At 40.7% G+C, this 24,049-nt stretch overlaps 1 protein-coding gene across 4 annotated transcripts in view; it reads right to left on the minus strand.

Moving 5' to 3' along the window:
- rnf216 (ring finger protein 216) overlaps positions 1-24,049 on the minus strand; it is a 220,941-nt gene that overhangs the window by 191,913 nt on the left and 4,979 nt on the right. The gene's annotated exons all lie outside the window — the stretch shown is intronic.

Genomic DNA, 24,049 nt, shown 5'->3' on the forward strand with positions numbered 1-24,049 from the left:
CCCTGTGGAACGCTCCTGGAAACCACTTTCCAGTCACAAAAACATCCATTGATCGTTACTCCTTGTTTCCTGTCAGAGCAAATTCGGGATCCAACTCGCCACATTCCCCTACATCCCATGGGATCTCATTTTTCTGACCAGTCTGCTATATGGGGCCTTGTCAAATGCGTATTAAAATTCATGCAGACAACATCCATTGCACGACCCTCAACAATCCTCGTTACTTCCTCAAAAAATTCTATTAAGTTAATAAGATACAATCTTCCCCTAACAAGACCATGCTAACTATCCCTGATCAATCCGTGCCTTTCTAAGTGACAGTTTATCCTGTGTCTCAGAATTGGTTCCAATAATTTGCTCACCATCAAAGTCAGACTGACCAGCTTATAATTTGCTGGCCTATCCTTTGCATCCTTTTGAAATATTGGTACAAAGTTCGCAGACCTCCAATCCTCTGGTACCTTGCCTGTGTCCAGTGAAGTTTGGAAAATGAACCTCAGCATCCGCTACTTCTTCCTTGGCTTTAACAGCCTGGGATACTATACATCCGACCCTGGTGATCGATCCACCTTCAAGGGTGCCAGTCCCTCCAGTGCTTCCTCTCTCATTACGCCTATTCTATCTAATATTTTGTACTCTTCCTCTAACTAGAACAACTGCATCATCCCTCTCCTTCGTGAAGAAAGAGACAAAGTACTCATTGAGAACCTTGCCCACATCTTCAGTATCAACACACAAGTTACCATGTACATCTCTGATAGGCCCTACTCATTTCTTAGTTATTCTTTTGCTCAATGTACTGATAAAACATCTTTGAGTTTTCTTTGATTTTACCTGCCAATAGTTTTTCGTATCCTCTCTTCCTAATTTTCTTTTTTACTTCACCCCTGTATTTCCTATACTCCTCTAGGCTTTCTACAGTATTAAGCTTTTTGTGACTGTCATAAGCTCTCTTGTTCTGCTTTATCTTACCCCGTATGCTTCTGAATAACCAGGGGACTCTAGATTTGGCAGTTCCACCCTTTTTCTTTGTGGCAACATGTCTACATTGTGCCCGTAGAATCCCGCTTTTGAACACCTTCCACTGATTTGACACTAAAACAAAACTACCTGGAAGAACTCAGCAGGTCTGACAGCATCTGCGGAGAGGGATACAGTTGATGTTTCGAGACCATACGACCCTCTCCGCAGATGCTGTCAGACCTGGAGTTTTTCCAGGTATTTTTGTTTTAGTTCTAGATTTCCAGCATCCGCAGTATTTTGCTTTTAACTGATTTGACACTGTTTTCCCTTCAAGCAGGTCTGTCTAGTCCACTTTTGCCAGTTCACCTCTCAGCTTTGTAAAATTTGTCTTCCCCAATGTAGAACTCATAATCCAGTTTAATCTTTGTCCTTTTCCATTTTGATGCTAAATCTAACTGCATCAAGGTCACTATCTCAAAAATAGTACCCCCTGCTACTTCATCCACTTGCCCAGCTTCATTTCCAAAGACTAAATCTAGAATTGCACCCCCTCTCATAGGGCTTGTTACATGCTGGCTGAAAATATTCAATTGAATGCAGTTAGGAATTTTGTGTCCTTTGTGCCCTTCACATTGTTCGTATCCCAATGGATATTAGGGTAATTGAAGTCTCCATCTATTACTGCCCCATTGTTTTTGCACCCAGAAATTTTCCTAGATATTTGCTCCTCTAGCTCCCTTTTGCTATTTGGGGGTCTATTGTACACTCCTGCCAAAGTAGCTGTCCCTTTCTTATTTCTGAGCTCAACCCATATGGCCTCATTTGGTGCTTCTTTTAGTATATCATCCCTTCTCACAGCTGTAATTCTTTAACCAATAATGCTCAAACCCCCACCTTTTTATCACTCTCTCTATCCTGCCTGAAAACTCTATACCGAGGCATGTTAAGCTGCTATTTGTGCTCCTCTTTAAGCCAAGTTTCTGTTATAGCGATGATATCATGCTGCCATGTATCTATCTGTGCTCTCAGCTCATCGGCTTTATTTGCTATGCTCCTTGCATTTACATATACACCTTTTAACACTGTCAAATTCCTGTGCTGTATACTTTTTAACCTGCGCTTTTTTGGTCTTTTGGAACCACTCATTAATTCTCCATCTCCTGTTCCCTACTCTGAATTTGCCCTCAGGTTCCCCGGCCCCTACCAATCTAGTTTAAACCCTCCCCAACAGCAATAGCAAATCACCCTGTGAGGGTATTCGTCCCAGTTCTCCCTGTTCAGGTGCAGACCATCAGGCTTGTTACAGGTCTACCTTCCCCAGAACTGGTCCCCACTGCCTCAGAAATCTGATGCCCTCTCTCCTATACCAGCTTTCCAGCCACATGTTCAATTGCTCTATTCTCCTATACTCACCTGCACATGGGACTGGGAGCAATCTTGAGATTGAGAGGGCGCAAATTTAAAGCTATTTGCAAAGGAAGCAAATGTGATGTGAGAAAAACTTTTCACACAGCGAGTAGTTCAAGTCTAGAACACACTGCTTGGGTTCAATTGAGGCATTCAAGAGGGCAATAGATGACTATTTGAATAAAAACAATATGCAAGGGTATAGGGGAAAAACAGGAGAATGGCACTAAGTTATGCTGTTCATTTGGAGAGCCGGTGCAGACACGATGGGCCAAATGGCTTCCTTCTGCACCGTACAATTCTGTGATTCTGTGAAGTCATTGGTACCAATGTGGACCACAACCTTTGGCTGATCATCCTCCCCCAGAAGAATGTCCTGCAACTGCTCTGTGGCATCCTTGACCCTGGCACCAGGAAGGCAACATACCATCCTGGAGTCACCTATATGGCCACAGAAACACCTGTCTGTTCCCCTAACTAAGGAATCCCCTATTGATACTGCTCTTCCCCTCTTCTTCCTCCTTTCCCATTCAGCAGAGCTGCCGCTGGTGCCACAAACCTGGCTCTGACTGCACTCCTCCGAGGAACCAAAGCCCTCATTGGTTTCCAAATGGAAAACTGATTGGTGAATGGGACTCCTGCGCTACCTGCCTCACTCTCCTGCATTGCCTGAGGTCACCAATTCCCTTTCTGCCTCCAGGCTCCTAAGCTGAAGTGCAACCACCTCTCTGAACATGCTGCCCATGTAGCTCTCAGCCTCGCAGATGCGCCACAGTGACTCCAGCCACCGCTCAAGCTCTGAAACCCACAGCTCAAGGTTCTGCAACTGGTGGCATTTCCTGCGCGTGGTTATCCAGGACACTAGTAGTGTCCACAACTTCCCACATATCACACAGCATGCATCCCACACGACCGAGCTGTCCTACCATTGCTGCAATTTACTTCCCTTACGTGAAATTTATTTTACTTTGGTTTACTTACATTACTTTATTTCACCTGCCTTTAACTTTACTTCCCTCTTGTGTTTCTTACTGAAATCTAAGTAGCTCCTCCTTTTAAGAAGAATGTATTTTTCAAATTTTCAGCTACTCTATGATCCTCTGTAACAGCAGTTTCTCACCAACCAATGAACTTGTGTTCCCCCTGTTATGTCACTCTTGGATGTTTCCAAAAGTCAGCCATCTCTTGCAGCTTTTCAACTCCTGGTCTCCTGCAGGCTGAGAAAGATAGAGAAAGAAAAGAGCACCTCCCTACCTTCCTCCCCAAACTCCCTTGTCACCAAACCCTCAGAAATTCCACTCTGTAACAGTGCACTTAATCTCTCCTATTTACACTTCTGAGATTAAAATGATCCTCCTATCTGGCAGTTACAGAACCAGATCAGGCCAGTTCCTTAACTTGCTGATTTTACCTGCTCACCAGCAAAGGGCTCAATTTGCTTGAGAAGCCCTGTCCAAGCCTCTAAGCAATTTAAATAGTAGAGTGTGGGTTATGTTGGGCCACGAGGTTACAGATTGTGGTTAAATACAATTCTATTGCTGCTGATAGCCCACAGCACCTAATGGGTATCCAGTTTTGAGTTGCTAGATATGAAATCTATCCCATTTAGCATGATGGTTGTGCAACACAAAAAGATGCCGAGTATCCTCAATGTGAAGACGGGACTTCTCCACAAGGACTGTGCGATGGTCACGCCTACCCATCCTGCCACGAGACATGCATCTGGGGACAGGCAGATTGGAAAGGAGGTGGTCAAGTTGGGTTTCCTTCCTGTTGGTTCCCTCACCACCTGCTGCAGCCCCAGTGTTGCAGCTATGTCCTTTAAGACTCAGCTAGCTTGGTCTGCAGTGGTGCCACCGAGCCACTCTTGGTGACAGACATTGAAGACCCCCACCCAGAGTACATTGTGCCCTTGCTGCCCTCAGTGCTTCTTCCAACTGGTGTTCAACATGGAGGAGTACCGAATCAGCTGAGCGGTGTGGTATGCCAAGTGGAGTGGGTGGCAGTAAGTAACAATCAGCAAGAACTGATGCCATGAGACCTCATGGCACCCAAAGTCAATGTTGAGTACTCCCAGAGCAATTCCTGACTGTATACCACTGTGCTGTCACCTCCGGTGGGTCTGTCCTACTGATGGGACAGGACACACCCATGGATGGTGATGGTAGTGACTGAGACTTTATTCATAAGGTATGATTCCATTAGTATGACTATGTCAGATTGTTACTTGACTGATCTGCGGGACAACCCTCCATAAGCCCCCAGATGTCAGTGAGGAGGCCTGTGCAAGGTCGACAGGGCTGGGTGTGCTATTGTCATTCCCAGTGCTTAGGTCAATACCAAATGGTCCATCCGGTTTCATTCCTTACTGACTAAATGAGGCCTGCTGCTATTTTACTGACAATGCTGCCACCCCACCCACACCCCCTACCATAGACAAGGATCAACGAATCTATTTGACTGGTTGATGCTGGAACAAACTGCATAATGCATAGCTATTTTTGACAACCAGCAGTCTCTCACAGGCAAAGTAGAGCTGAAAGCATGTCACATGATGTAATGCAATTTGTTCCAGCATCCTTCACTGATCACACCTGCTGCTCTTGAAGGTTCGTAAATAGGCTCTTAAGCAAGACCACATCCAACCAAGTTACACAAGCTTTGTCAGAAAACAAAGCTATGCAAAGGTTCTGCTTATTAGGTGCATCATGCATTTACCAAACTTTCTGCCTGTGGCAGACTGATGAAATAATCAAAGGGCAATTGGACTTGTAACATCTCATTGGAGAGCAAGGCTTATGTGACTGCTATAAAAGAGTCATAAAACCTGGAGCATTTTTACCACTCTGTCTGACATCTAGTAGCAGATGAGACAAGTTACAATTCACACTGATGTCTGTTTCATTTAATCTGTGGTCAATGCTTTTACCTAAACAAAAAATTAACAGCAATTCAGTGATTGTGAAACACATTCAGTTGATTTGAGAGCATAGTAAGATGATATACAAATGCAAGCTCCATCTTTCTTTCAACTTTCCTTATTGTCCCCTCAGTGTCGCCTCACTAAGCGGTCTTCATTGCCAACAGTGAACTCCCAGCTTGACAATCCTTCGCATAGATGGAGTGTCATAGGAACAGAAATAGGCCATTCAGCCCCTCAAACCTGTACCACTTGGTTCCATAACCTTTAATACCCTTGCTTAACAAAGATCAGTCAGCCTCAAGTTCCTTTTTTGAAGGACAGAATCCCAGATTTCCACTACCCAATGTGTAAAGAAATGCTTTCTGATATCACCCTTTAGCAGCTTAGGACTAACTGCAAGCCTACACTCCCTTGTTCTGGATTCCCCTACCAGAGGGAACAGTTTCTCTCTATCTATCCCTTTTGTCCATTGGAACATCTCAATTAAATCACCCATAAACCTTCTATATTTAAGGGAACTTAAGCAGACTCTAATGCAATCTATTCTTATAATGTAACTTATAGCCCAGTGCCAATGCACTATTTGAATAGCGGGCCATTACTGGCAATTAAGTCCACCCTCATTCAAACACAGGCAGCTCTACCAAGGTTTGCCAGATAGATCATCAGGGTACCAATCTTGTTTCATCTTCATGACCTGGGGCTGTGCAAATGGCTGCCACACCTCAGATGAGCAAATGAAGAGTCAAACCTTGAGCTCCTTGATTAAACTACAGAGCAAATGTACTGACTGAAATGCAGATATCATTGCTATAAATTACAGTAGTCTAAAGGTTTCAAGATGATTCCTCTTAATACATTATACAAACAGAAAATGCTGGAAAAACTCAGCAAGTCTGGCAGCATCTGTGAAGAGAGAAAAAGTGTTAACATTCCGAATCCATATGACTTCTTCAGAGCAGACACATACAGACTCAAAACATTAACTTTCTCTCTCCACAGATGCTGCCAGAACTGCTGAGTTTTACCAGCATTTTCTGTTTTTATTTTAGGTTTCCAGCATCTGCAGTATTTTATTTTTCTTTTAATACATAGTTTTACAAGTGGAATTTTCTCAATTCTACTGATCCATAGTATTTCATTGCAACAAGATATAAAGAATGATAAATTCAGAAAATAAAAAATTAGCTATGCTGAGTTAGGACATCCCAGCATGACCACTGTGCAAAAGCAATGTATCTTTTCTTTCTCCACTGCCCTGTGCCAAAGCCCACCACCCATCCTGATGAGATTCACATGCAACTGATTTGCACTGGTTTTATTGTTCAAACATTGCTACATGTGAATTTCCTCAACAATCTTGTAAATGAATCCCAGTAATGTTTTGTTTTCCACATGACGTTTTCTTTGATTTGCACCAATTCAGAGATAAGCCAATGAAATCCTCTGCCACTTATTTATAAAGTTACAGTCCATATTTAAAAGACAAGGTCACCTTAGCTTCCTGGACTGACACAATATGCTGCCTTAAATTCATGGTCAAACACCTAGGTGTTGCAGAGCTCAATGTTATCTGATCTTAGCATAAATCAGGTTTCTGAAGTTGAGTGATGATCTTTGTTGCAATGTTTTATGGCATCTTTCTGATTGATATCTGGACTGTACTTAGAATGCTGTCAGTCTCAGTGCCCCTGTCATATTCCCCCACATTAAAAGAAACAAGTGTCTGTAATGAATTTCCTAAAGGGCACATCACTGGTGACCATAATGGACAAAGGGCAGCATCAGAGGCAAGAGGTTCAGAGTGAGGCACCATGGCAGAGGACAACAACCCATCTGTTAGCACTTTATTGCTGATGCTGCATTTGTGCCTATCTGATGCTGTAGGGACTTCTGATGTGGGTTCCCGTTGACAAATGCAGCACTCTCAAATGTGCACCAGTTTCTGTAATTTCTGCACAAGTGGGATCCATTGCACCAATTCTGGGATGCTCCAAGTTCTCTATCTTCCTGGACACAAATGTGCATATGTAACTTCAGGCCATATCCAACATATGCTCATTAATTTAGATACATCCCTAATTGCAAAGACTAAAAGATCATGATTTTGTAGTTAGAATTGACTAAGTTAACAAGGCAACAACGCCAACAGCCCTTTCTAAACCTCCAGTCACAAGCAATTAAAATGGGGCAAATGAGCAAATAAACAATACAAGCACTGACAAACAGGAGGAAGTTGCCCAGAGTTTGAGAATCACATTGTCAGGGCACATATCTCCCTTGGGCTGTAGCTTGGATATCATGTATGATTATTTACTGAAGTTCATCTAAGTTTGATAAATTGAAATTAATAGTAATGGCATTTTCTTACTAAAAGGAATAGCACACAGTGAGTTCCACCACGAGGGTGGTGGAAGCAGAAACAATTGATTATTTCAAAATGTACATGAAGGAAATAAACTTGTAGGCCTACGGGGGTCGAATGGGAAGTGGGATTGACTGGATTGCTCCACAGAGAGCCGGCATAGATTCAATGTGCCAAATGGCTTCCTTTCATGCCATAAATGACTATGATTCTAAGATGCGTGTTGAGGTGTGTAGGGTGCAACATTCAGTGTAATTTTTAACGCTACTGTATAAAAAAAACTACTCATTGAAAATTGGCAACAATCTTTTCATATTTTATGGCTAAGTAACCAGTTTCGCAACAGAAACATGGGACATGTAAGATTTGATGAAACTGCATTTGTTTATTAACAAGATGAAAAAGATTAAATCCTTTCCTTTGAGCCCGAAACCTTAAAAAGTTAAATGTTTAAGTAGTGTCTAATCAAAAACTATTCCAAAACACCAAGTTAGACACTTAGTTTAGTCAAATTTTGAGTGCAACTCTTTATTTAGTTCTTATTTTTAAATATATATAATTAAGGCACTAGGTGCATAGCATTTGAGACATAACACTGATCATTGGTTACAAGACTGTGGCATTATCAGAAGCATTCCCAGACAACCACTCATTTATCTTTTCCAAACTCTAAATTCCAATTTTCATCTTGGATACTACAAGCTGATTTAGTTGGAGACAAGAAAGAAGCACTCAAAATAAACAACCAGTTGTTTCTTTTCCACATATTCCTTCACAAAATTATCTGCATGTAAAAGTATTCAGTCCAATATCAATACTGAAAAGCTTAAAATACTTCTCCCCATCTTACTATTAAAACTTAAGTGCCTTTACTGTAGGAAACTTAACCATTAATTCCCACCTTGTATTTTAAACAGGGGCAGGAAAAGAAAGATGGTATTTGGCCTGAACACATCCGTGGCGACATGTTGGATTAAGTTGTGTTTGCTACAAAAGTGCATTGTCAATTCATAGGATGAAATCTTCTGTTACTTTCCTGAACTTGGTCTGAAAATTGAGCTTGTTTCAGTTAAGTTGAACAGCTGCAGGAATACTTTGTGCACAGTCTAAAGTAACTGATATTCTTCGTTCCACTAATTAATAGTGCAATTAAACTTAAGATGCTTAGCAACAAATCTACTCAAACCCTTGCAAGAATGTAAGCCAGTAAAGCATCACTACAAATAGCATGCCTGTTTGTGGTCTCTGGACTTGCAGGACTACCACGGATTAAAAAGGCTGTATAGGAGAGCAAATGAAGGATTGTATCTCTGGTCAAGGGCTGTGAACTTAGGAAATAGTTTAAGTTATTCTCCTCAGAACAAAAATGAATTCAACAATTAAAAATTACAGAAAAGATAAATGGAGGTTATGCAATTATTGAGGTTTTCTTTCATTTTTGGGATGTGGATACTGATGGTAATGCCAGCATTTAATGCTCATTCCTAATTTCCCTTGAGGTTGTGGTGATGGTGGTGAGCTGCCTTCTTGAACCTCTGCAATCTACCTGATGTGGGGGCACACAGGTGCTGTTAGGGAGGTCATTCCAGGATTTTGACCCAGTGATGAAAGAACGGTGATATCTTTCCAAATCATGGTGACGCGAGACTTGGAGGGAAACTTGGAACTGGTGGACTTTTCTTACAGTGTCTGCCCTTTTCTTTCTCAGTGGTGGTGGCAGGTTTGGGAAGTGCTGGGAATTAAAGTGTAATTGGAAATGTATATTTTAACAACAGCTTGTTTTCTCAAAAAAAAATAGTAGAAATTTGAAGCAAATCCATGACTTAGAGGAAAAATGCCTTAGAGGAAAAATACAAGTCCTGAACGATGGTAAAGCAACTTTAAGATTTAAAATAAGGAACAAGGTAAAGTAATAGAAAATTTAGATTGGCAAGACTTCACCAATGGTGATATATATATGTGTCATACTGTAAATGGGTTTAATACTCTTTTGTAATTAATGTCCAATGGTCCTAGTTAACACAACTGCAACATGTCCATTAGATACACTGCTGCTGAACTTTGTCCTATCCTTGTGGCGCATCAGTGAACAAGTTGCACCACTGAATACAGGTTAATACCCTTAGCTGCTCTAAACTCTAAGATGTGTGGGCAAGATGTTTCCCCACAGGCACAAGAAAACTGACTCTTGCAGTACAAATGAAGGTTGAATTTTGTAACAAGTACATACACCAAAGCCATTTTGGAAAATAAAAGTCATCAGTACTCACAATTTCTTATTATTTGCAGCTTAGTGTACAACTTGCAATGGATTGCCCAGCTATATGCAATAAACTGGAATATATTTTAATGTTACATATTTCTAGATGAGTAGAGTAATCCAATGAAATATATGGAAATGTCTCCATAATGAGACAAGTAAATCAATCTGTACAAATAACAGAACAAGATGCTTGAAATATAGTGGAAGCAAATGCAGGTTGGATTTCTTTAGTAAGTGTAACAGGTCGGAACAGAACTAAAAAAGCATTATAAAATCCACTCTTCATAAATTGAAAATTAACATGTTAAGTGCAGTGCAATAATATGAAAAATCATCATATTGTGGTAGGACATATGCAGTTTTCTAACAAAGCGCTTTTATACCATTTAAAACAATAAATTTCTAAATTGTTAAAAACACTTCTTAAAATTTTTGATCACCTGTCCTAATGCTTCCTCTGGTTCAGTGTCAAATGTTGTCTGATTATGCACCTATGAAGCGCCTTGTTATGTTTCACTACATTAAAGATTCTACATATATAAAAGTAATTGCATTGTGGTTAATTATTCAGAGCATCCAGCTGGCAAGATCTTTAAAATGAATTTAATGCTTCAAGTGAAAAACGTATTCCATTTCTGACCAATTTTTCCACTTCAGGCTGCCACTCACAACATGAAGTATTTCTAAGTCATGTAGCACAATGTAACTCTACCCCTATTTTACCACATGGCATGACCCTTTTCCACATCCTGCGATCAGGATTACGGTTAATTTAAAGCTATGGGCCATGTCAATTAGGAACTGGGTTCAGATTGCTCAAACTGATTTCAAAAAGACCATAGAGGGGACTTTTATCCCATCAGTTTGGGATCCTAGGATATGTGGGTAGAACTTAAAAACAAAAAAGGAGCAATCTCATTACTGGGAGTGTACTATAGGCCCCCAAACAGTCAGAGAGAAATAGATGAGTAGATATGTAAGCAAATTTCAGAGAAGTGTAAAAATAATAGGATAGTAATAGCGGGGGATTTCAACTTCCCCAACATTAATTGGGTTAGTCATAGTGTGATAGGTATAGAGGGAGCTCAATTCTTAAAATGCATCCAGGAGAGCTTTTTAAGCCTGCATGTAGAAGGTCCTACAAGAGCGGGGGTGGCCCTGGATTTAATTTTAGGGAATGAAGCCGGGCAAGTGGTAGAGGTATCAGTGAGGGAGCATTTTGCAGATAGTGATCATAACTCCGTTAGATTCAAGGCTGTTATGGAAAAGGACAAGGAAGGGCCAGAAATCAGAGTTCTAAATTGGGGGAAGGCCAATTTTAATAAGATCAGATATGTTTTGGCCAGAGTGCACTGGGAGCAGCTACTTTTAGGTAAATCTGCGTCAGAGCAGTGAGACTCATTCAAGAAGGAAACAGGGAGAGTACAGGGCCAACATATTCCAGTAAAGACAAAGGGTGGGACCAACAGATCCAGGGAACCCTGGATGTCGAGGAATATACAGGATTGGATAAAGAGAAAAAGGGAGGCTTATGGCAGACACCGAGGACTCAAAACAGCAGAAGGGGAGTATAGAATGTGTCGGGGGAAATTGGAAAGGAAATTAGGAGAGCAAAAAGGGGGCATGACAACCTTTGGCAGGTAAAATAAAGGAAAATCCAAAGTTATTTTACAAGTACGTTAAGAGTAAGAGGATAACTAGGGAAAGAGTAGGGCCTATTAAGGACCATAGTGGCAATTTGCATGTGGAGCCGGATGACGTACGTAGGGTTCTAAATGAATACTTTTGTTTCGGTGTTCACAAGTGAGAGGGACAATGTAGGTGTGGAAATCAAGCAGAAGGACTGTGACATAATTAAAGAAATTAGCATAGAAAGGGAGGTGGTTCTAAGTAATCTGGTAGGCTTAAAAGTAGATAAATCTCCAGGCCCAGATGAAACGTATCCTAGGCTGTTGAGTAAGGCAAGGGAGGAGGTAGCAGGGGCGCTGGCAATAATTTTCAATACCTCTCTGACAACAGGAGAGGTGCCAGAAGACTGGAGGACAGCCAATGTGGTACCATTATTCAAGAAAGGTGGAAGGGATAAACCAGGGAACTATCAGTCTAACCTCAGTGGTGGGAAAACTATTGGAAGCAATTCTGAGGGACAGAATTCATCTACACTTGGAGAGGCAAGGATTATTCAAGGACAGTCAGCATGGTTTTAAGGGGAGGTCATGTCTGACCAATTTGATTGAATTTTTCAGAGAGGTGACCAGGTGTATAGATGAGGACAAAGAATTTGAGGTAGTCTACTTGGACTTCAGCAAGGCTTTTGATAAGGTCCTGCATGGGAGGCTGATAATGAAGGTAAGAGCCCATGGGATCCAAGGCAATTTGGCAAATTGGATCCAGGATTGGCTGAGTGGCAGGAAGCAGAGGGTAATGGTCGAGGGGTGTTTTTGTGACTAGATGCCTGTGTCTAGTGGGGTTCCACAGGGATCAGTGTTGAGACCCTTGCTGTTTGTGGCATATATAAATAATTTAGATTTGAATGTAGGAGAGTTGATAAGTAACTTCGCGGATGACACAAAAATTGTTGGGGTGGTAAATAGCAAGGAGGATAGCAGATTAAAGGAGGATATAGACGGGCTGGTCAGATGGGCTGATCAGTGGCAAATGGAATTTAATCCAGGTAAGTGTAAGGTGATGGGCTTGGGCAGGACAAACAAGGCATGGGAATACACGATGAATGGTAGGACCCTAGGAAGTCAATGATCAGAGGAACTTTGGTGTGCATGTTCACCGGTCCCTTAAGGTAGCAGGGCAGGTAGATAAGGTGGTTAAGAAGGCATATGGGACACTTGCCTTTATTAACCGAGGCATAGAATATAAGAGCAGGGAGGTTATGCTGGAACTGTATAAAACGCTGGTTAGGCCACAGCTAGAGTATTGCGTGCAGTTCTGGAATCCACATTATAGGAAGGATGTGATTGCACTAGAGAGAGTGCAGAAGAGATTTGCCAGGATGTTGCCTGGGCTGGAGAGTTTTAGTTATGAGGTGAGATTGGATAGACTGGAGTTATTGTCCCTGGAGCAGAGGAGATTGAGGTGTACAAAATTATGAGGGGCATAGATAGGGTAGACAGGAAGGAACTTTTCCCCTTGGTGGAGGGATCAATAACCAGGGGTCATAGATTTAAGGTAAGAGACAGGAGGTTTAGAGGGTGGTGGGAATCTGGAACTCACTGCCTGAAAGGGTGGTAGAGGCAGAAACCCTCATAACATTTAAGAAGTAATTGGATATGCACTTGCAATGCCATGGCATACAAGATAATGGGCCTAGTGCTGGAAAATGGGATTAGAATAGTTAGGTACTTGTTTGACCAGCGCAGACTCGATAGGCTGAAGGGCCTTTTTCTGTGCTGTAGGCCTCGATGACTATGACTAATGAGCAGAGGTCATACAAATGGGAGGAAGCTCTAGAGGATATAAATACTGACACAGAGCAACTGAATTAAATGATTTGTTTCAGTGCTGTAGATTCTAAATCCTTCCACATAAGTGGAATTCTGGTAATTTACAAACTAGAGGAAATAGTTATTCGCTATTCACTCCATCAAAGCATTCATAGGGTTAAAAAAATTATTAAAGCTCCTCTCAAACTTCTTTGCTCCCAGTATTTCAAGTCTATTCTCATAACTAATTCCCCATCCGTGGTATCATCCTGTTGAATCTACGCTTTCAATAATGGGGCCTCCAAAGTTGCTCCCGGACTCTAAATGTGGTCTAATCAATATTTTGTACAAATTGTTACTTCTTCACACTTTTACTTTTATGGCATTATTTATTAAACCAGAAATGCCACTTGTCTTTTCATAGTTCTTTTTTGGTCCTACAAGCACCCATTTTCTCAACATCCATACATAGTTGTAGTAAATTATTGTAAAATACATGTGATAGGTCCACGTTAGCAGCTCAGTCTCCTCCAGTGTTCACTGAAGTTCCAAGTATTCAGTCTACAAGGTCCAGCACCCTTCATGCTGTAAATCACAGTACAGCCAATGCCATTATACCAAGGCCTTGAAACTACATGGATTGTTAATAGGCAAACATCTAATGCTTCCAGATGAAATCTTTATCTGCAATTTTAATGGAGTCATTGAATGGTTAGCAGTAAATGAGTTCAAGCCTCCATTAAAATAGCAGAGACAGGCACTTTGTACAAAAGCATCAATGCTTCTAATGCTGATCATGTGGTGTAATTTCAAAGTCTAAATCTGTCCTAAAATTGAATGGGATGGTCAGCAGATGTAAACAGGTATTAAGATGTGTGCTGTGGAACACAGTAACGTGCTATTGGCACATAGGTACTTAAATTATAATCTGTTACAGAAATGATTCTCTGTGGAAGATGGAGGAATTCCGAGCTACCAGAGCCATATTAACTGCAAGCCACAACCACAGACAATAAACTAGAAGAGTAAGCAATAATATAGAGAACATTGTGACCTTCACTCTGTTAAATAAGAATCCAATAGAGCTGAGGGAGAGAAAAGCAGTTTTGGGTTTGGGATTATTAGCGGTCAGTGGAAACTAACACAGACAAAATGACAACTAATAAAGGGAACTGTCATCATTGACATCACATTAGCCATTGGAAGGAAAGAGGCAAAAATTGGTAGGAGTCCCACCTCAGGTCACATCTCAATACCAATTGACACCAACAATTCACCAATGCATCAGTACAAATACTCCATCTCCAACTTTTCATTCCAGAGTCCTTGAACATGTTGTTATCTCCCAAATTCTTGCCCTTCTTTCCCACAATCTATTTTAAACTCTCTAATCCGATTTCTACCCCTGCCACAGCACAGAAATAGCCCTAATCAAAGCCACAAATGAAAGCTGTGACTATGACAATGGTGCATCATCCCTCTTTGACCTCTCTGCAGTCTTTGACATGGTCAAACCAAATTTCTTCCACTCTTGTTTATCCAGTTGTCACCAGATCATCTGCAGCAACAGCTACTTCTGGGGTCCCCCAAAAGATCTCTCCTTGATCTCCTCCTCACAGCTACAGTCTCCTTCCACACATACACTGATGACACTCAGCTCTATTTCTCCAGCATTTTTCTTGCATCCTCCAATGTCTCAGCATCTGACACTGTCTTGGATGAGCTACAATTTTCTCCAGGTAAATTCTGGAGAGGCCAAAGCCATTTTCTTCAGCCCCACCACAAATTACATGCCTTTGCCACCAAATCCATCCTCCTCCCTAGCCACCAACTCAGGCTGAAAGAGACTGCTCAAAATCTCCTTCACTGCCCTATTTGATCATTATCCAACCAAGATTTTTCTCACGACTCTCTTTGACTTGCTATCTATTTATTTGTGATCATACTTCTATGTGGTACATTTTCAGATAGTTTTCCCAGTCGAAAATCATCACTGTTGATAGTTGCAGCAGGAATGAAGGATAGCCAGTTTTGAGGCAAATGATTTTATTGCATGTTGTAAGGTTTTTGTTGGCAGCTTGAGAACAGCATGAGGTGACTAACAGAACGAGAGTGCAAATGAGTACATGGGCAACCTTGCAGTGGTACAGGAGAAGTTGCAAATTTAGCATGCGAAGAATCATTACACTCCAATATCTGGGCCACTGCCCAAATACAGAGCTTTTCCTCTTCTTTTGCAAACATTAAATACCATCATTTTACAAAGGAGCAAATTTACATTAGATGAACAGTGATAATCAAAATTCTAGAACATAGAAATGCAGGCTAAAGGAATTTCCCCAAAAAATAGCCTTACCACCATAAACCTGAGGTAATCATTTTGCTACTTAAAATGTATATATGCCTCTACAAGTCTAATAGCATAACATCTCAGGTTTCATAATTTATATTGTACTGTAACTTATTGATAATGTACAGGAAATTACCAGATCTCCCAGGCACCAACATCCTTCCAGCAGAAAAGCTGATATAATGCAGGACTATTCAAACTCATTGTCTTTAAGGGCTAATTAAGTTGCTAATACATTGGCTTTAGGCAATGTTGCTTCCACTGGTTCCCAGCTTATGGCATCTTGAGTAGCTGGTAGCATCGTCACAGTGAACTTACTTGGTTGGCTAAAACCAGCTGGAAAGACCATTAAAAAAAAAGCACCTTATCATCATCATATGCATGAAACCCATGAGTCAGGAACCAGTGTCATTAACATACATTGTTACATAAAAAGTTGGATTTGCTGTACACTAGGGAGCTCTGTGGGCCCTGTATAATACTTACATGAATACTCTCATTAATTTATTCTCATCGCAAGCTGTCAATGCTGATCTTAGTGCTCAGATTTAATTATCAGTAAATGAGCAGTGCTGATAATAGACCCTTCCAAATCTTTAGACCTGCAGAATTCAAAACTGGAGAAGCCAGAAAACTATTAAATAAAAGCACAGTTGGAAGTATGTGACCAAAACTCCGCAGGCCAGATAACCAGGGATGCCAGAGCACACTTTGGATAGTCCAGTTATACAAAGAACATGAAAACAGAAACATAGCAATTGCTATTTTTCTCGGTTTATGCAGACCTTTGAGGCATTTAGGGCTTACAGGCTGAATGCATTGCATACTGTGTCTTTGAGCCACGCAGGCTAGGGAGGTCTTTGATCTATGTTGAGTTCCTCAGAGCTATCATAGTTTCGCTGCTGTTCTCAGCATTCCTAAACTGGTGCTAACAGCATCATTCGAAGTTCCTGCTCCGACTACCATCCATTGAGACCTATGGAAATGTGTTAGTATGGTCACTTGTGAGGACAGAATAGTTTCTATAGTTGAACAGCCTGCTGACACTCCCTGCCAGGGTCTTCAGCAAAGAGATCAAGTTGGAAAGAAAAACAAAAAAACTTACTATAGGAATTTCCAAAAGCTAAATAAATGAATCACCTGGTACAGTACTGAGCTAATTGGACCAGGTAGTCCCAGGTTTGATCCTTCATTGGTTCTGAACTAACTTATTCCAGTTAAGACAGTAATGGGGCAACCTCTGCCCCAGATGCACTTGTTCTATAGAGGGAGAAATCCAAGCAACAGTGACATTCCAGGTCATTCTCCAACAAATCCTTCTGGACAGTGTGGTTGGCATCAGACAAGGATCAAATAGACAGTGACATATTTCGCAGTGCAGGTGTGCATGTAGAAAATTGCAACTTGTGTGACATACCAGAAGAGTCATGCCCCAACATAAAACAACCACAGCAGAGGAAGGCAGAAAAACTCTGATTTTCACATGTCCACTTACACAGTGAGTGTTGGCAAGCTGTCAGTTGTGGGACATGTCACTGTCTATCCTGTCAATGTAAGCCTCTACAACAACTTGTAGTTATATAGCACCTTTATCATAATAAAAAGTCCCAAGTTGCTTCACAGGAATGTTATAAAGCAAAAGTTCACAATGAACCACAGACATATTAGGACAGATGGTCAAAAGTTTGATTTTAAGAAGCATCTGAAAGGAGGAAAAAGAGGTAGAGAAAAGATGTTCAGGGAGGGAATTCCAGAACTTAAAGCCTTGGCATCTGAAGGCACGGCAGCCAATGATAGAGCAATTAAAATCGGGGACACTCATGAGGCCAGAATTAGAGGAACACAGATGTCAAGGGGTTGTGGGGCTGGAGATTACAGAGATGAAAAGGGGCAAGATCACAGGAGGACTCAAAAACAAGAATGGGAATTTTAAATCTGAATTTAAGAAAAGATTCTGTTATGAATCGTTCTATTAATTACCTTTTCAAAAACAAAACTACAAATCTCAAAATAAAGTATGCAATTGACTTAAGGATTTTGTTTAAAGGCTACAACTTCCGGAATTAAACTCTTGGTTCAAGTTGAGATTTTGGGCAGGACTTGGGGTTGGCTATGGGGGGGTTGGGGGGGGGGGAGGCCGTGGGAAACAATAGAATTTGACCTTAAAACTCTTTCCCACCATCATCCACCATGACTACACACACTAAAAACAAATTGTAATACAAGGTAAGAAAATCAATTTTTATCATAGTTTTTGTGATCCAATCTTACAGCCAAAGACTTCACAACTTCCTGTCAGGAATGAAATAGCTCGGGTTCAATAAAATGAGGACAGCACCTTTAGATTGATTCCTGAGATGACAATGTTGTCTTTTGAGAAGAGATAGAGTAGAATGGGCCCACATTCTCTGGAGTTTAGAACAATGAGAGGGTTTGACAGGATAAAATGCTGAAACAGTCTCTAGTAGGAGAGTTCAGAAATAGGGGTCATTGTCAAATACAAATCAGCCATTTTGGACTGAAATAAGGAGAAATTTCTTCACTTCGGGGGTTGTGAATCTTTGGAATCCTCTGTTCCAGAGAACTGTGGATGTTCCGTTGAGTATTTTCATTAAATATTTGGACACTAAGGGAAGCAAGAGAAATCGGGGTAGAGTAGGGAAATGGAAATGAGGCAGAAGACCAACTATGATCTTACTGAACAACGGAGCAGGTTTCAAAGGTTGCAGCCTACTCCTCCCCCTCCTCATTTTATCATTTATCTGTCCATTTTTTGTTAATTCAGTAAACCAATTTGGCTGCTTCAGCAAGGTATTAGCCTTAGAATGTGGTGGGTTGGAATGTTGCCTTTATAAAACAATAAATCTCCCAAATAAAAAAGGTTTTTCGTAGGAGACATAAATTGCACAAAGTAATAAATCAAGTCCATGCTGGCCACAGACGATGTAGAAAACACAGGACCTAGATTTTCCCCCTCTGTTATGACAAGAGTGAAGATTGCAACCAAAATGCTTTTGCATTTAAGGTAAGGGGTATAATAAAGCTTCATCGTCTTTGGCTAAAGCCCTGATGGGTCTCCACTGATAGAGGAACTAACAGGGACAATCAAAACAGAAACCAGCAGAAGTTAAGAGCACAGTTGGCAAGCAAATGGAGAACAGCATTAAACCCTCTGCTGAGAATACATTTTAAAAATGCCCCTATGCAAGCACTATGCACACATGGACTTCCACCAATTTCTTCAGATGGTAATATCCACACAGTAGCCAAGTTAATGATGGAAGAAACCAACACCAAGTTTCCCAAAATGCAAACAGATGTGTGCTACCAGCCATATGCAGAAGTTAACTGGAATACTTGAAAGTATTGTTCAATTTGGAGCCATCCATTTTATCAAACCAGTAAACAGGTACGTGAATATTACAAATCTAAAAATTCTGTTAGCTCTCTCACAGCCATGACATAACCCAATACAATGGCTTTCCCACACGGAGATTGATAGATTTTTAAAATAAAAACAGAATTACCTGGAAAAACTCAGCAGATCTGGCAGCATCGGTGGAGAAGAAAAGAGTTGACGTTTCGAGTCCTCATGACCCTTCGACAGAACTTGATAGATTTTTGTTCAATAAGAGTATCAAGAGTTATGGAACAAAGGAGGGACTAAAGAGAGTTGAGGTACAGATCAGCCATGATATAACTGAAAGGTAGAACAGGTTTAAGTGGCTGACTGGTCTTCTTCTGTCCGTACCTGAATCAGGGAGGAATATTGCCAGCAGAGAGTTCCCTGTATCACTTTGAATATTGGCATGGATTCTTTTATGTCTAACTAAACAGCATTTGTTCAATATATCAAAAAGACAGCACATAAAAGAATACAGAACTTCAGTTACTGTACTGAAGTGTCAGCTCAGGTTATGTGCTTAAACCCCACAGATGAACCTATAATGCCCCTATTCAGAGATGACAACGCAACCAACTGAGCCAAGCTGATTCTAAGGACCGAGGCTGATTTGCTCGAGCAATTGATGCATTTTATTATTTCCTATAACAAATTTCAAGTTTAACAAGTTTATCATGGATTATCTTAAGAAACAAAAACAATTACACCTTGTAGGGGAAATCTGAAACAAGACAGCATAAATTTAAACCAGGCCATTTGGGAATTAAATCCTTCTTGATGCCAAGAAAGCAGATTATACACCAACTGCCTCCCTCCCATGCTTTCAGAGGGAATCATAAGAGAGCTTCAAGACTGGCATAGTTTACTCCCATGTTTTCAGCAAATTATGTTTACTAATACTGTTTTGGAGTCATTATATTTCTTTTGTAAAGCTTATCATAAAATTATCCAGTTGCAACAAACACTAACTTAGTACCAACTGTACAATATTTTTTAATAGTCATGTTTGGCTCTGCCTCAGCTGATTTCAACAGCTGGCCTACTGTGTTTCGTGAACTTGGATCACAAATTTTTTTGGAGCTTTCAGCCTTTGCTGCCTTGAAGCAGAAACATTAAATCAGCAAGTCAACATTTTCTAAGAGAACTTCCTAATACCCCTGAATATTTGCAGCTTTAGTTTATGATAGATTTTGCAAACAATTTCATATTATTTGAGGTATACAATAGAAAACTGCCAATCCCAATTGCACAAGGAGCTACAGGTTCAGGCGAATAAACTTAAGACTGACGATGAAAAGGATTGTTTCTGCTAAGTCGATCAACAGCTAGAACAGATCACAAGCAACATTGGCTAAGGCAAGGGACACTGGATTCATTTCAGCACCTAACAGCTTAACTGGCAGCGGGGAGAGCTGCTATTCTGGAAGGGTGAGGTCAAATGGGATAAACCTCTTTGAAACCTATCTGGTGACATTGCTGTGTTCAGACAAACAAGTTGTTTGCACCAGTGATTTACTGTGCAACAAACTTGTTCAAAATATAAAACAGCACTCTCACTTTCTGTGCCAATATAATTTTCTTATGCACAGTATATACACACTATTCATTTTAACCTCTTGTGCGTATAAGAATTGCTCATTTAAAGCACAGGACATTATGGTTACTCTGTTTTTAATCAGTTGTGATTCAGATTACAGATCTGTCCAGACTAGTGATAATTCAGATCTGCAATGTTACACTGTTATTACAAGTTTCATCTAGATATTTAAGCTTTAGCATTTTTCTGATTTATTTTTGGCATTGGTCATCAGGAGAGTAAGAAGTTATTCTGCTGACTACACAAGACAGAACGACAGCATAGTCTTTTCTGGTCCTGTACTTCCCTACTGTTCACAAGGCAACTCTCAGAGTACAGCAAAAAGTGATAAATTATCAAAATAGAATTAAGCACATATTGTCCAAGTAACTCTAACTGGTCTTTCTTATAGTCAGAAGTGAGACCTGGGACCCATTTCCCTCAATTTCCTCAGATGGGAAAGGATTAAACAGAAAGAGAGATTTCACAAAAACCACAATATTCATTATGTAAACATTGGAATTTGCACACAAATCCAATGTACATATTCCTCTAAGAGATAAAACCATTCTGGGGGGCAATATGTCTTAATCGCTCATAACCTCCTTCACAGTGCCTCCTGTTCCACCTCCCATGCTTTAATTCCATTTGCATAGGTAAAGAGAAAACATATGTGAGATTATTTAGTCAGTTATATTATTACTATTGAAAGATGTTGCTGTGTATCAATGGGCAGCTGCATTTCCTAATATTACAAAAATGGTTACTCTGTTTTTAATCAGTTGTGAAGCACTTTAGGACACCCTGTCATGAAAGGTGCAATATAAACATAAACTCGTTCTATGCTCGTACCTCAGCCTAAAGTCTGAAGTGAGTCTTTACCAATTCAGGCAGAGTTGAAAATGCTCAATGTCCGAAAACCGCATATTACTTGCTATATCCAAAAAAGAGTTTCAAGTCAACAGCTTTAAATATGATTACAACAGATTCATTGATAGAGGGTTGATTAACAGTAGGGATAAACCGAGCATTTTCAAGTTGGCAGGCTGTAACTAGTGGAGTGCCACAAGGATCAGTGCTGAGGCCTCAACTATTTACAATATATATTAATGACTTAGATGAAGGGACCAAGAGGAATGTATCAATGTCTACTGATGGTGCAAAGTTAGTGGGACGGTAAGCTGTAAGGAGGACATAGAGAGACCGCAAAAGGGATACAGACAAGTGAAGTGACTGGGCAAGAAGGTGGCGGATGGAGTAAAATATGGGGAAATGTGAAGTTATTCACTTTGACAGGAAGAATAGAAAATCGGAATATTTTTTATGTGGTGAGAAACATTTAGACTTTGGTGTTCAGAGGGATTTGGCTGTCCTTAAACATGAAACACAAAAATAAAGCATACAGATACCACAAGCAATTAACAAGGCAAATAACATGTTGGCCTTTATTGCAAGGGGGTTGGAATACAAGAATCTGGAAGTCTGGCTATAATTGGGTTTTGATAAAAACACACCCAGAGTACTGTGCATAGTTTTGATCTCCTTATCCAAGGAAGGTACGACTTGCATTCGAGAGGGTGCAGCCAAGGTTCACTAGATTCATTCCTGAGCTGAGGTTTGTTCAATGAAATCAGATTGAGTATGGTGCGCCTATACTCATTGGAGTTCAGAAGAATTGGGAATGATCTCATTGAGGCATGTACGATCCTGAGGGGACTTGACAAGGTTAATGCTGAGGATGTTTCCCCTCGTGAAGAAATCTAGAACTAGGGATCATAGTCTTAGGATATGGGAACCATCATTTCGGAATGAGAGGAGGAGAAATTTCTTTATTCAGAGGATTGTGAATCTTTGGAATTCTCTTTCTCAGAGAGCTGGGCATGCTCACTTGTTGAGTATATTCAAGGCTGACATCAATTGATTTTCCAAGAGTCCAAAAATTTAAGGGTATTGTGATAATGCAGGAAAGTGAGGTCCAAGATCAGCTAAGATTTTGTTGAATGGCAGAGCAGGCCAAAGGAGCTGAATGGCCAATTCCTGTTCCTATTTCTTTTATGTTTCTTATCTTATTCCCCTTTCCTTTCCCTTTGAACACACAAACATAAAACACTATCTCAAGAGGCAAAGGATTGAAGTTAATGGGGTAGAAGGTGTATTTAACATATTTGATACTAATACATAATACCTACAACCAATACTTTTTAGTGCAGCACCAATAGTCCCCAAATTATTCCACCTCTACTCCCACCATTGAAAGATCTGTAACCACTAGTACTTCATCCTCACCAGCCAAAATCTCTATAATAGCATTAAGGGTTCATGTGGAGGTGGTAAGATAATTTCACATGTCTGCTATTCCACTTTATTGGAATTCTGGTAACATCCACTGCTGCCAATGTGGTCTCTTTTACATCGGGGAAGCCAAACGCAGACTGGGTGACTGCTTTGCAGAATACCACCCGTCTGTCCGCAAGCATGACCCAGACCTTCTGGTCACTTGCCATTTTAACACACCGTCCTGCTGTCATGCCCACGTCTGTCTTTGGCCTGCTGCAATATTCCAGTGAAGCTCAATGCCTCATCTTCCGATTAGGCACCTTACTGCCTTCTGGGCTTAACAGTGAGTTCAACAATTTTAGACCATGAACTTTCTCCTCCAAAACAAAAACAGAATTACCTGGAAAAACTCAGCAGGTCTGGCAGCATCAGCAGAGAAGTAAGGAGTTGACGTTTCGAGTCCTCATGACCCTTCCACGGAACAGTTCTGTGGAAGGGTCATGAGGACTCGAAACATCAACTCTTTTCTTCTCCGCCGATGCCGCCAGACCTGCTGAGTTTTTCCAGGTAATTCTGTTTTTGTTTTGGATTTCCAGCATCTGCAGCTTTTTGTTTTTAACTCTCTCCTCCACCCTCATGCCCTTTTTTTCATCTCCTTTCTTCTACATTCATTTTTTACCCACTTGTATTATTATTATTCATTTATCTGAAGTTTTATCCCCTTTTTTCCCTCATTTTCTATCCTTTTTTCCCACCACTCCATCCCCTACAGGGTCTTCTGTCACTTGTTCCATGTTGTTCTTTCATTCAATGCTGCCCTTGTTCTGCTATAATCACATTTTGCTTTCTTACCTTTATGCCACTATTAGCACCTTTTTTTAGCACTAATCACTACCAGTAACAATCCCTAGTCCTCTTGTTCATGACATCTATGTCAACCCCTCCTTTGTCCCCACCTATCCAGCTCCACCTGCTCCATTCCCCTTAAACAGTATAAATTTCATCACATTTCTCCTCAGCTCTGAAGAAGGGTCATAAGGAAGCAAAACGTTAACTTTGTTTACTCTTTCCCCATAGCTGCTGTC

Source organism: Carcharodon carcharias, chromosome 15 (genome assembly GCF_017639515.1).
Source record: "Carcharodon carcharias isolate sCarCar2 chromosome 15, sCarCar2.pri, whole genome shotgun sequence".
In the NCBI taxonomy this organism is placed as follows: Eukaryota; Metazoa; Chordata; class Chondrichthyes; order Lamniformes; family Lamnidae; genus Carcharodon; species Carcharodon carcharias.